The sequence below is a fragment of the Schistocerca nitens genome, chromosome 7, assembly GCF_023898315.1.
Source record: "Schistocerca nitens isolate TAMUIC-IGC-003100 chromosome 7, iqSchNite1.1, whole genome shotgun sequence".
NCBI classification, from domain to species: domain Eukaryota; kingdom Metazoa; phylum Arthropoda; class Insecta; order Orthoptera; family Acrididae; genus Schistocerca; species Schistocerca nitens.
Window position 1 is genome coordinate 306,064,046 of NC_064620.1, and position 5,000 is coordinate 306,069,045.

At 53.8% G+C, this 5,000-nt stretch overlaps 1 non-coding gene across 1 annotated transcript in view; it reads right to left on the reverse strand.

Moving 5' to 3' along the window:
- Positions 1 to 1,379, reverse strand: part of LOC126197225 (small subunit ribosomal RNA) — a 1,909-nt gene extending 530 nt beyond the window's left edge. The window contains exon 1 of the ribosomal RNA XR_007539608.1: positions 1 to 1,379. This exon is cut by the window's left edge and continues 530 nt beyond it. This is a non-coding gene — a ribosomal RNA (small subunit ribosomal RNA).
- Between the last annotated feature and the right edge of the window lie 3,621 nt (positions 1,380 to 5,000).

Below are 5,000 nucleotides of genomic sequence, written 5' to 3' on the forward strand. Positions count from 1 at the left end.
CGGCCATGCACCACCACCCACCGAATCAAGAAAGAGCTATCAATCTGTCAATCCTTCCGGTGTCCGGGCCTGGTGAGGTTTCCCGTGTTGAGTCAAATTAAGCCGCAGGCTCCACTCCTGGTGGTGCCCTTCCGTCAATTCCTTTAAGTTTCAGCTTTGCAACCATACTTCCCCCGGAACCCAAAAGCTTTGGTTTCCCGGAGGCTGCCCGCCGAGTCATCGGAGGAACTGTGGCGGATCGCTGGCTGGCATCGTTTATGGTTAGAACTAGGGCGGTATCTGATCGCCTTCGAACCTCTAACTTTCGTTCTTGATTAATGAAAACATACTTGGCAAATGCTTTCGCTTCTGTTCGTCTTGCGACGATCCAAGAATTTCACCTCTAACGTCGCAATACGAATGCCCCCGCCTGTCCCTATTAATCATTACCTCGGGTTCCGAAAACCAACAAAATAGAACCGAGGTCCTATTCCATTATTCCATGCACACAGTATTCAGGCGGGCTTGCCTGCTTTAAGCACTCTAATTTGTTCAAAGTAAACGTGCCGGCCCACCGAGACACTCAATAAAGAGCACCCTGGTAGGATTTCAACGGGGTCCGCCTCGGGACGCACGAGCACGCACGAGGCGGTCGCACGCCTTCGGCTCGCCCCACCGGCAGGACGTCCCACGATACATGCCAGTTAAACACCGACGGGCGGTGAACCAACAGCGTGGGACACAAATCCAACTACGAGCTTTTTAACCGCAACAACTTTAATATACGCTATTGGAGCTGGAATTACCGCGGCTGCTGGCACCAGACTTGCCCTCCAATAGATACTCGTTAAAGGATTTAAAGTGTACTCATTCCGATTACGGGGCCTCGGATGAGTCCCGTATCGTTATTTTTCGTCACTACCTCCCCGTGCCGGGAGTGGGTAATTTGCGCGCCTGCTGCCTTCCTTGGATGTGGTAGCCGTTTCTCAGGCTCCCTCTCCGGAATCGAACCCTGATTCCCCGTTACCCGTTACAACCATGGTAGGCGCAGAACCTACCATCGACAGTTGATAAGGCAGACATTTGAAAGATGCGTCGCCGGTACGAAGACCGTGCGATCAGCCCAAAGTTATTCAGAGTCACCAAGGCAAACGGACCGGACGAGCCGACCGATTGGTTTTGATCTAATAAAAGCGTCCCTTCCATCTCTGGTCGGGACTCTGTTTGCATGTATTAGCTCTAGAATTACCACAGTTATCCAAGTAACGTGGGTACGATCTAAGGAACCATAACTGATTTAATGAGCCATTCGCGGTTTCACCTTAATGCGGCTTGTACTGAGACATGCATGGCTTAATCTTTGAGACAAGCATATGACTACTGGCAGGATCAACCAGGGAGCTGCGTCAACTAGAGCTGAGCAGCCGGCCGCCCGGGAGTGTGTCCCGGAGGCCCGCGCGAACACGCAAGCGTCCGCTCAATTATTCTGCAAACAGGAGGAGGCTGGGCTCCCCTGCACGATACACCTCGAAACCCTCTCAGGTCCCGGCGGCGCGCAGCGCCGTCCTAAGTACTTGGTCGGGTTCGAGGGAGGCGCAATCGCCCGGAGATAGGCGAGTAGACGCTTTCAGTGCGACCACCCGTGCTCCCAACTGAGCTTGCCGCTGCCGACAGAGGCCCGGGAGCGTGCTGTCGTGGTGTTGCCGGCGGGAGACAACACGCGGCCACAAACAGTGACCGGGCAGCTCCAACGCCAGCGCCACAGAGGGGCAGAGCCCCACTTGGGTGCCAAAGCGAACTCTCCCAGCACAGCGCACGCGCCAACACATCCGCACAGCTGCGATACAAACCACCTGCGAGAACCGCGGGGGCGACCGAGCAGCAGACGGCGTCGCGGCGCCGAGTGCCGGGCGGCGGCGCATCCTCAACGCACACAGTCCTCAATCGGACCAGCACACTGCAGATGTCCACCGCGCTTCGCACCGGGCCCGGGAGGACCCACTTTGGCCGCACGGCGCCGCGCGCTGGGTGCGCCGGCACGCAGATGCGCCGCCTGCCGCGTCCGTCAGCCGGCGCGCCTGCCACTGGGCGCCCCCACCAGCCGGCTGCCGCGCGTGCGCCCACGCAGCGCGCGGCCAGCACGCCGGGCGCCCCCCCCTCACCGGCCGGGGACGGTCCCACCCAGCCACCGCCGCGTATCGCTTCATACCCACATGCCCACTCACGTTCGTGGGTATGACGGGTGTCGCTGAAGCAACCGGTTAATACCTGTACCGATCGTCGATATCAACGATTCACCTCCAGCGCGAACAACCGCGCAACAACGGATTTCCAGTTCATTTGCGTAACTTGGGCAGCAAACGTAGACATCCATCTACATTTGCGACTTCTACGAGTCTTGCATGCCTGGATGTTGTGTGTCACGACGCACTACATCAGCATACATACACGCTGCGACGTGTGCACGAAAGAACACGTGGAAGGTGGCCAGCGTACGTATGCGAATGCCATTGCACAGCTGCGAAGCGCATTCAACACGCGAACTCCTGAGCGACGAGCTAGAGGTGACAGGAGGGGAGGGGGGGGCGGGGGCGATATACGTCCTATTGCAGTACACAATACAGTGGATAGCGGGACCATGTGGAAAGTAAGCAACACTCGCAAGATGTGAGGGTACGCACCGTAAAATGAATCAATACGCAGAACACCAGAGTGTGCGCGAAGTGAACTATGTTGAGATGGTTGCAATTAGGCAACGCTACACGAATTCCTAGATTCATATAACTAACAATTACAGGGCAGGTTAAGGCGCAACGTAGGTTAGGTTAGGGCCCAACATAGGTTAGGTTAGGGCCCAACATAGGTTAGGTTAGGGCCCAACATAGGTTAGGTTAGGGCCCAACATAGGTTAGGTTAAGGCGCAACATAGGTTAGGTTAAGGCGCAACATAGGTTAGGTTAAGCCCCAACTTAGGTTAGGTTAAGCCCCAACTTAGGTTAGGTTAAGCCCCAACTTAGGTTAGGTTAAGCCCCAACATAGGTTAGGTTAAGGCGCAACATAGGTTAGGTTAAGGCGCAACATAGGTTAGGTTAAGCCCCAACTTAGGTTAGGTTAAGCCCCAACTTAGGTTAGGTTAAGCCCCAACTTAGGTTAGGTTAAGCCCCAACTTAGGTTAGGTTAAGCCCCAACTAAGGTTAGGTTAAGCCCCAACTTAGGTTAGGTTAAGCCCCAACTTAGGTTAGGTTAAGCCCCAACTTAGGTTAGGTTAAGCCCCAACTTAGGTTAGGTTAAGCCCCAACTTAGGTTAGGTTAAGCCCCAACTTAGGTTAGGTTAAGCCCCAACTTAGGTTAGGTTAAGCCCCAACTTAGGTTAGGTTAAGCCCCAACTTAGGTTAGGTTAAGCCCCAACTTAGGTTAGGTTAAGCCCCAACTTAGGTTAGGTTAAGCCCCAACTTAGGTTAGGTTAAGCCCCAACTTAGGTTAGGTTAAGCCCCAACTTAGGTTAGGTTAAGGTGCAACATAGGTTAGGTTAAGGTGCAACATAGGTTAGGTTAAGGTGCAACATAGGTTAGGTTAAGGTGCAACATAGGTTAGGTTAAGGTGCAACATAGGTTAGGTTAAGGTGCAAAATAGGTTAGGTTAAGGTGCAAAATAGGTTAGGTTAAGGGATGGTGTATGAGGGGGGAGGGGACGAGGTTCGTTCATAGTGATGATGGTAAGTGGACGCCTGAGGCACCCTGAGATGTGTCACGTCAGGATGCACCTTTCTCTCAGGGGAGGTGGTGCGCCGGTTGCGTGGGTGTGGCAAGGGAGTGGCAGGCCTGTGTCTTTCATTCCTGCCATTGCTTATATGCTGTGAGACAAGGCAGTGTGGTGGTGTTGGTTGCACCCCTGTGTAGGACATGTGTGGGTGTTTGTGGCATATCTAAGTAATGATGGTTGTTGGAAGAGTGAGATATTCTGTTTTTGGGGTGGACCTCCTGGTTTTGTTATCATAGTGTGAATGGTGTAATGTGGCGGAGAGGATGCACTGGATGTTGTTCCATGCTGGTGCTTAGATATTTTGTCTGTGTCTGTTAGAGCCAGAGAGTAGTGTGTGATAGAGTGTCTGGGTGACGTGTAGTTCGCATGTGTGCACAGACTGTCAGCATGTATAGGGACTGTTGTATGCCATCTATATTCCGATGGCTCTGCATCTATTAGTAATCAGCGCCATGTATCAGTTTAATCTGGTTGCGGTCACGCGGTGTTCTATCTCTGTACAGTAGTAGAGGTGCGACTGCACTACGTAGCTACCCCTTGCGGCAGCTTTCCCCGGTGTATGGCATATGATTATCGGCAATCAGTCGATTAGTGACAACTGGTCGTGTGACAACGTCACATGTCTGCGGGTGGGATACGCTACACCCTGCCTGTGGGTCAGGGCTCAGGAAAGCTCTCCTGACACTGAGCGCTCGGACCGTCATTACCCGTCTGAGTAATATATTGCGGAGCGCTTTTAGCCATTGCCCAGAGTCTTTGCGACTGCGAGTGCAACGCCCATGGGGATCGACATGGTTGGGGCGCTTTCTAGCTGATCGCTCGGCATCGGAATCCGTACTGTGAGCAACGCAATCGCGCACAGACTTAGAGCATGTGTAGGGACAGCGGGAATTTCGCATCTTGGATAAAACTCTTCATGAAACGGACGATATAGGGGTGGATTGCAACTTACGACTGCGAGAAGAGTCCGCCGTTCATCCGCTGGAGTTGCGAGTTGGGCTGTTGGGGTGGAGCACGTACGGGTGCGGGTGGAGTGATTGTCGGTCGACCACTTTCTGCGGCGCAGGCACTGGCGTCGGGGCTCCTGGGGTGGTCAGAGGATGCAGTCTTGGTGCGTGGGGTCGAAAAATGTGTACTGTCGGCCCAGCGATGTCTTAGTCAGCTTGCGTCTCATAGGTGGCGGTATCGTCGTTCCAGGGGTCATGTTGTGGGAGATCGACAGATGGCGTTACTTTTTGTGGTGCGCTCGACATGGTGGA